This window comes from Apaloderma vittatum, unplaced genomic scaffold, assembly GCF_000703405.1.
Source record: "Apaloderma vittatum isolate BGI_N311 unplaced genomic scaffold, ASM70340v1 scaffold10745, whole genome shotgun sequence".
Taxonomy (NCBI): domain Eukaryota; kingdom Metazoa; phylum Chordata; class Aves; order Trogoniformes; family Trogonidae; genus Apaloderma; species Apaloderma vittatum.
In genome coordinates this window covers 19900-29338 of record NW_009718795.1, presented here as the reverse complement: position 1 = coordinate 29338, position 9439 = coordinate 19900, and the positions used below count along the sequence as shown (strand labels likewise).

The 9439-nt window shown below is 40.3% G+C and overlaps 1 pseudogene; it reads right to left on the bottom strand.

The window, feature by feature from the left end:
• Positions 1 to 6603: 6603 nt before the first annotated feature.
• LOC104274684 lies at positions 6604 to 8721 on the bottom strand (annotated as a pseudogene).
• Positions 8722 to 9439: the final 718 nt, after the last annotated feature.

Here is a 9439-nt window from a genome sequence, read left to right as displayed (position 1 = left end):
AATGTGAGGTAGGTCTCTTCACTTATAAGTATATATTTAGTGCTTCTAGTAATTTTTGCAAAATACCGAAATGTTTTTCGTTCTTTTCAAATATTTCACCATCACCTCTTACAGGGTTTCTACTCATTCTGTGGCAACCCAGTCACCACTACCATTGATCTTGTCATCTAGAGTAGTCTGTAGCCTCAAGATTAGTCAGTACTTGCAGGAAGAGCTAAGGGCTGCAGTAAGTGACACTGACCAGAATTGACTACAGATTTAGGATTTCTATGCTACTTTACATCACAGTGAACAACTGAATTATGTAAATTCTTCTCTTGAGTACTTCTATGCACCAGCTTTTATTTTTGGTTCATTTAGTAAGTTCTGGAAAAAAATTGTATATCTATGCAGTGTTTATTTTCTGAGAAGTCGCTATGACACAGGAATATTTTGATACTGCAGTGAACATGGAATGAAGAGAATTACCTTTCCTATTGCTCCTTTTGGGAAGCAAAGAGGCTAGATGTCTAGGGTAACTCTCTGGATCAGAAGACAATCTTCTCTTTTATTTGTCTTGTACCTCAATATTATGTTAATCCACATAGGAGTTGAAGTTCTTGTAAGCTCACCACAAAGACACATCGTAAGAAAAAGTAGCACTGAAATTTAAGACTCAGGATTCAAGTGCTGCAATTGCATAATTCATTGTCACTTACAGCTTAGCAGTCATACGAGGATCATAGGATGATTTTAAATAGTGTCATCTTGGTATTTGCTGATAACAGTAAAACAAACATCAGAAGTATGCCAGCACTGAAAATGAAAATATAATCTTTGCTTCTTGAAGTATGAAAGAAGCTAGATGGTGCCGTAGAGGAGGTCACTTATTTGAGAGGTATACTGATGCCTTCTCAGCATCTACTCTTGTAAACTTCAGGGTCTTCAGCTCGAATTCAGATCTTCCCTTGTGCAAGCTGGCTGGAGTTAAGGTCTTGAAAACTGCTCCCGTGTGTTCATCCTGGGTCTTGGATGTTCTCTTGCACTGAACACTTGCTAGTGAGATTCATGTTGGCCATAAACTGCAGTCACCTGATTCCAAGTCACTTTCCTCTTTGCCGACTTTCTCTTCTGCCCCATACACCAACAAAATCCTACCCCTGACATAGTCTAGCTGAATAACAGACTAGCTTAGATTTTACTTTAAATTGGCTATTTCAGAAGGGCATGTGTGATGAAAAATGTTTTTGCCTGCACTCTTATGTTAGCTGGTTGAACTAATTACTTTAAAACTGTAGTTCCATATTGGCACCTACATTTTTCACATGTGATTCTCCCCACCCCATCCAGGCCATCGTTCTGCACAGTGGGTTTATTAAATATGAGGAAAAAGTTGTCTTGCAATTCGAAGTGCTTACCTAGATTCCAGTGGGATTGGGGGCTGTCACAGCTCTTATGGTCCTTCTCCTCAGGTGTAAAGATTTCACCCCTTTCTTAGTGAGAGGACTCCAGATTTCACTTTGAGGTCTGTAGGTAGGCATAGGCCAAACTGGTGACCTCAGTCACGGTGTCCACTTCCACTAGGAAGCCTATATTTCATTCACTCATTCATCTAGCTTAAAGCACGATTCCAGCCTCCAAAACTATCACAAGGTCCCATTGCAGAACTCTGTAACACTTACCTTGTTCCTTAAGACATCAGCTCAAATCCTGATTTATTCCTAATCGTATCTCCTAGTTCTGCTATAAAGAGCTTGTTCTGACCTGCAACTCCAGAAATGGATTCATACTCAGTGTCTTCTCTTAAGCAATGTGTAGAGAACAACTAGAGAGAAACAGATCAGTGCAACACTGTAGAGAAACAAATCACTGATGCAACAAAAAATTCTAATTATTGGTATTACCGTAGGGGAACATTTCTTTAAGATTTTGATTAAATCCCTAAGCAACAGGAAATTCTCATGAGTGTCCTTAAATATCTGCAGGTTACTTACCTTTACAGAGAAAGAAGATGAAACTCGAAGAGCATACAAACGTCAAAGAAGAGGGAAATGTACAAAGATTACTGAGCTAGGAGGTCTTCACTATACAGAAACCACAAGCACAAAGGAGGATGGGACATCACGAAGCACTTTGTTTGCTTTTTTTTTTAGAAATGATAGGATGTTCATCCTCACATAACATCTACTGGAAGTTCTAGAGAGAGATGATCAATGAAGAAAATGTTCTGATACTTGTCTGAGTTCTTAAAAATATATTAGTCAAATCACATACCTGTAGAAACTGGCAAGGTAGAAGATTCTGACTTTCAAAACAGTTATGCTGCTTGGCTAGTTTTGAAAGAGTTAACAAGGAAAAGCCAGTATATGACAGGAAGAAGAAATGCTGTAAATTGAAAAGAGTACAGGCAAGAAATTGTTTTTCTTGCTACACCTAACAAAACCTCTTTTCTTAATAAGATGATGTTGAAAAAGTCCAGACAACCTGGACAGTAAAGCAGCTGAAGTATTTATTGTGGCAGCAGCGCATGCACGTGCAAGGCCACAAAGTTATATAAAAGGAGGAGAAGAGATTGGGTTTCCATACAGAGAAAAAGGAAGTCACAAATCCTGCCCGAAGAGCTTTACTGTGGTTATATGTGAAATAAACCATTCATTTCTAGAATGCTCCCTTACAGGAAAATAGAGACAAGCTGGAACATTTAAGAAAGAAAACTATACTGCCAGGGATTTAACAAGAACTTTAAGGAAAAGTTGATCTAACAGAAAAAAAATAAGAGAGAACTATTGCAGAAATACAAATATCTGATAATACAGATATAAGCAAGGGGGGAGGGGAAGTCAGTCATACTGCTAAAAAAAGCACTTCCATTCCGCTGTCCCTGTTGCCAGAAAAATGAGAAGCACTCCAAGTTTCATTTCTGTGCTGAAATCCACGACACCGCATCCATACTAGCTTCTGTGGTGAACAACACAGGACTGAGCACTCGGACAAGGAGGCAGAAAGGGCGAAACACACAGCTTTGTCTCTTGACCCACAGTTAAGTGATATGTCCAGTCCTGAGCCATCTGCTCCTCTGCTCTCGCTTCGTCCATATCCTCTCTTATTTGTGCAAAATTCTCCTCTTAAATATACCTGCTATCAGCGTCTTCCTCTGCACTTTGATTTTCTACCCACTTTTTCTCACATTGCAGACAGAGTCTATGTATCAAACATCCATACTTGGCTAACCTTGCATTTCCTCCTCATGCTCCCCTTGTTTGTTAGAAATGCTCAAGATGTCCACAAAATAGCTTGCTCCAATCTGTCCCTTCATGCCACTTGTGTGCAACGTGAGCAGAGTTTGTTAGGCTTGTTTGGGCTCCTCCAACAGCAGCAGTCAGGCAGAGCTCGGGTCTGGGATGAACTGGGATGGAGCTGAGGGGCAAGATGAACATCCAGCTGCTTGGAGTAAGGAACTGTGGAAGTACACATACAGATACCTGTATGTGGTCTGAGATACCCGTATGTAGGTCTTAGAGCTGCAGAGAGGCTCCAAGGATCAGGATGCTGCAGGGTTCTGGTCTGCTCCAAGGCTCCAGCATCTCTGAAAGGATGGCCCAGACCATGGCCCACATCACTCAGTACTATGGCTCTTTCTCAGGACACACCTTGTCAGTGATTTTGAGAAGATTAGACTGTAGGTGACTTCTAACATAAGCAAAAATCAACATGCCTCCAAGTATCTTTTTGGTGAAAAAGAGTTTCCCCTGTTTATTATTATTCTTTTTACAGCGAAGCATTGGAGCACAAGAGCAATGAGAGATGGAGCGCATATAAAGTCATACAGCAGTAAAGCAGGCATGTGGGATCCTGTACCTGAGGACTGAAAATTCCGTTGAATAGAGCACCATGAAAAAAAATTGTACTCCAGGGTAGTAAATTAAATGATCTATTGATATCTTTTAAGGACCTGTTCCTTGGTGTGCTCAACAGATTGTGCAACAAACCAGAAAAAAATTTGTACCGGCTTAGCAAACCTAAACATAACCAGTATCTCATTGCTGTTTTGATGTTTTGATCTTCACTTACGTATGTATTTATGGAGTAAACCATAATGACCTAGTCAGACAACAGATTAATAAATTAAATATTTTCCATCTCCTAAACTCAAGGTAATAGGAAAATAAAAAGCATCTTCTTTTCTACTGCTTTTTTTCAGAAGTTATGACTGTAAATCACATTCACATCTGTCAGAATTGTGCCGCTTAGGAAACAAAGAATAATTTGATATACCAAGAGATCAATATTATAAAGCTACTTTAGGCTCAGAATAAATTTCTTTGAATCTCTTGAGAAAAAGAATAAAATTTTCCTCAATGGTTCAGAAGTATCTGACTCAGACGCTGACAGCCTGAAAGCTGTGAAAGTTAAGCACGTTTAACCAGGTGCCTGTAGTATTGTGCCTGCAGCCACTAGAAGTTAAGAATTATTTTAAACAAACATAACACAAGTAAGCTTCTGAAGCTCAAATTTTCATCCTTTCAAATGTATCTTTTTTGTGCACAGCATCATAATAGAGGCCCGGAAGTAAAATAGCAGAAGTATATGAGGTCAGTTCCTCATTCAGAATATTTTACTGTGATAACAGCTGTGCTGAACAATATTATATCTCTAGCTGTAAAAATATGCTTAGCATTTATAGTGGTAAAATAAAGGGCATTAATTAGAATTTTTAGCCTTTCACTTAAACAGAATTGTGTTTGTAAGTTGGTAGGATTCCAGATATTCATGCGTTGCTAAAAATTGCTGTAACAGACTAATCCTTGCACTTGTCTGATTTTGCCTCATAGATAAGAGAAGGAGGATGGGATGAGGAATAAAGCAAAGTCTGGATTTTGTGACGTTGGCCCTTACAGCCTCTTCTGGATGCAAGCGATTAGTAAAATACATAGGTGCTTGCCTGTCATCCCTTTTACCAAGGAATATTCTTGCCATTAAGACAACAGCTGTGAGAGGGACATATATAGAGAGATATAGAGATCTAAATGTAAGACAGACTAGAAGAATTTCTTGGAACTTTATTCATGAAAGCAGAGTACAACAGGTGATACAAGTATTTCTGGTGATATTATAGGTATACAAAGTGTACAACTGTCCATGTAGAAGCTGATGAAAACTTTATATCTGAATTCACTGAAAACCAATCACTAATCTGATACTGCAAGTAAATTCCAGGATTGTACTGGATATGCAAAAACTGAAGCCAAACTGCCAATTTTGTACTCAGAATTAATTTCTAAAAAACATTTTAGAACAGTTTTAAACAATAATTCATCATAATTAAAAAAGATCTTGAGATTAATCTTGTTACTACATGTTCACCAAATTTAAAAAGAAGTATTGTGAATATTAGTCTTGAAGTTAAACCCAGTTTTAAAGAAAATGAATGGTTGTCCAAAAGTGATATCTTTGTAATAAAATTTTCCATTAAAAATCAGCTGAATATTAAAAAAATATTTAATACAGAAAAAGCACTACTATCCTTCATTTATCATTCAGAGAGGAGAAGAAATAAAGGATAAAACAAACATTCACAGTCCTCCTTTTCAAAGCTCTCTCTTAATATCATTCAAAAATATGATTTCACCTTAGCTACATACTTGATGTAAGGAAGTGCTTTTAATGTAAAGGTATGGTGCTCCACTCTGCTGCTGCCTGGCCGGTGCTCTGCTACATCATGAGCACATGACTTTCTCTTTGTCTGAATGAGAAGAGAGAAAAAGGCTGCGATCTGTGCGGCACTGTCCTTGATGATGTAACTGCATGATTTCTGTTAGACAGCCAGCATCTGCAGGGCATTTTGCTCTGTTTTTGCTCTAATTGTTCCCAAAGGAGAAAGACTTAAAGGCATTTAATGAATGAATCATATGCAAAAGGTTGTACTTCTGACATGGAGATATAGTCCACTGTTCTTTGTAAAACTGCTGGTCATTTGCTTTCGAAAGCTGTCAGCTGAGGGAGGTTTAAAAGGCAAGGCTCTCAAAGGTGGATGGTTTCTTTAAAGGAGATAAAACTCACAATGTTTCACTTGTTCATTGATGTTTCACTGGGATCTTCATAGAATCATACAATCATAGAATGATTTGGGTTGTTAGGCACCTCAAAGTTCATCTAGTTCCAACCTCCTTGCCATGGCAGGGACATCTCCCACTGGATCATGTTGCTCAATGTTCCATCCAACCTGGCCTTAAACACTTCCAGGGATGAAGCATCCACAAAATCACTGGGCAGCCTGTTCCAGTGCCTCACCACCCTCAGGGTAAAGAACTTCTTCTTTGTACCTAGCGTAAACCTACGTTCTTCCAGCTTCCACTCATTACCCCTCATCCTATCACTATAGGCTCTTGTAAAAAGTCTCTCCCCAGCCCTCTGGTAGGCCCCCTTCAGCTACTGGAAGGCCACTATAAGGTCTCCCCAGAGCCTTCTCTTTTCCAGGATGAATAACCCCAACTCTCTCAGCCTGTCCTCGCAGGAGAGGTGTTCCAGCCCTCTGACCATCTTGGTGGCCCTTCTCTGGACTCACTCCAACAGCTTTTTTGTGTTGAGGGCTCCAGATCTGGATGCGGTATTCCAGATGGGGTCTCACAGGGCAGAGTAGAGGGGCAGAATCACCTCGTTCAACCTGCTGGTTATGTATCTCTTGGTGCAGCCCAACATAAAGTTGGCTCTCTGGGCCACAAGCACACACTGTTGGCTCATGTTGATCTTACCATCCACCAACACACCCAAACCCTTCTTGCTAGGACTCCTCTCAACCCACCCACTGCCCAGCCTGTATCTGTGCTTGAGATTGCCTCAACCCAGGTGCAGGTCCTTACACTTGGCCTTGCTAAACTTCATGAGGTTGGCCTGGGCCCACCTCTCAAGTCTGTCAAGGTCCGTCTGGATTGCATCCCTTCCCTCCAGTGTGTCGACCGCCTGACACAACTTGGTGTCGTTGCCAAACCTGCTGAGAGTGCACTCAATGCCACTGTCCATGTTGCCAACAAAGATGTTAAATGCTACCAGTCCTAGTACTGACTCCACTTGTCACTGGTCTCCACTTGGACATTGAGCCATTGATTGCAACTCTTTGAGTGTGATTTTCCAGCCAGTTCTTTATACATCGAGTGGTCCATTCATGTCTTTCCAACTTGGAGACCAGGATGTCGTGTGGGAGCGTGGCAAAAGCCCAAAAGCCTTGCACAAGTCCAGGTAGATGACATCAGTTGCTCTTTCCTTGCCAATTGATTCTGTTACTCCACCATAAAAAGACACCAGATTTGTCAGGCAGGATTTTCCCTTGGTGAAGCCTTGTTGGTTGCCACCAATCACCTCCGCATTTTCCATGTGCCATAGCAGAAGGATTTGCTCCATGATCTTGCCAGGCACAGAGGTGGGACTGACTGGCCTGCACTTGTGTGGGTCTTCCTCTTTTCCCTTGTTGAAAATGGGGGTGATATTTCCCCTTTTACAGCCAGTGAGTACTTCACCAGACTGCCATGACTTCTCAGATATGGAAAGCAGCTTAGCAACTTCATCTGCCAGTTCCCTCAGGACTCATTGATGGATCTCATCAGGTCCCACAGACTTGTACACCTTCAGCTTTTTTAAATGGTCTCAAATCAAATCTTCACTTACAGTGGGCAGATTTTGCTTTTCTCAGCCCCCACCTTTGGCTTCTACAACTTGGACAGTGCAGCTAGAGCCCTTACTGGTGAAGACTAAGGCAAAGAAGTCATTGAGAACTTCTGCCTTCTCCACATCCTTCCTGAGTAGCTCTCCTGTTCCCTTCTGGAGAGGGGTTCCATCTTTCCTAGCCTTCCTTTTGTCACTGACATACCTATAACAGTTTTTCTTGTTACCTCTGATATCTCTGGCTAGATTTAATTCTATCTGGGCTTTAGCTTTCCTAACCTGATCCCTGGCTGCTCAGACCACTCCCTTGTATATTGAATTACCACAAGCCTCCCATCACTATTTTTCACCTCAAGGACAGTGAATCATTCTACATGTGGTGACGATAAGATCTCAGACTTCCATCTTTTTCTGTTTCTTTCTCAGTTCAGAGACCCTAATAAGCCCTTTCTGCTACAAAAGACCATCTTCCTCTCCTCAGGCATCATCCCAAAAGCTCAGCCTTCCTTTGTAGGGGACACTTAAACCTATTTTTAACATCTGTGGGTTTGCAAGTTTGCTGACAGAGGCTGTTTAGACAAGATGAGGCATAAAATTCAGAAAATCAGACAGCAGCAGTGGCTGTGGCAAGACAAACCTGGGCTGAAAAGAAGATGTAATATCTTCATTTTACCTTGCACTGGTACAAGAAACTTACCTGCAATCCTATTAAATCAAACGTAAAATTGACAAAGATGCCTATCACTTTACTTGTCTCAAAAGGAAGGGATTTCCTTTGGCTGTAACTGCCGCACTCATAGCAAATCATATTATGTATATATCTAACCGGCTGGGTCATCCAGTGTCAAGAGTGAACATTTGGCTCTTGTTTTCTGTTGATCAATGTCAATCTATGCTGCCAGAGGATTTGACCCTTCTTCTTTCACCAGTTACCCTTTTTCTTAGAAGAGCACCATGGAAGGGGTTTCTGATGTCTGACTCCTTTTACTCTCAAGCACATTATGACTGAAAAGGACAGGCTTGAGAGTGGATAGAACCTTTTTATATTATCAGGAAATCATACCTGGACTCACCTAGTGTCATCCTGGTTCTGTACAACTCTAGTGCATTTCCATTGTTGTTTTACGATACTGTACTTTTTGTAAGTGCTCAGATACCATTTTAGTAGTCACTGTATAAGTTCCCAAGCAGATACATAGAAGGAAAGATCATGCATGTATTTTGTCTTATAATTCACTGTTTGATTCTGTCCAGCCCTGGTAGCAGTGCAGCTACTGTATTAATTTTACGGTAAATCTAGTTTTGCAATATGAATATGAGCCACAGGCTTTTCTGGATGTGAAAATATGTGTATCATCAAGAATAGCATATTAAATACGCTTAATATGTGTGTTCATCATTACTACAAAGGAATCATTCAGTTGAGTCACTGCTGAGTCAAAGCATAATGTTAACTGTAACAATACAAAGCAATAATATAGAAGTATTCAAGCAGGTCATATTGAGGACAACCACTTATAGATTACATTACGTTACAGATTTGTAAAAGAGTGATTTTATATTTAGTGGTAAATTATAGGTATTAACAAAATGGGCAAGAGATTTGGTTTAACACAGAATTCTCAAGGTTTTATAATTATGACATTAGAATTTTGGTAGTTCTCCATGCCTACTTTTTTGCTTCAGCAATCAAACATCACTGAGTAGGTGCAGTGCACTCCAGCTGAATACTCAGGATAATAATGTTAAGACATACAAAACCTCCTCTATAATCTTGCTCTGCATACTGTAGGCTGGAACA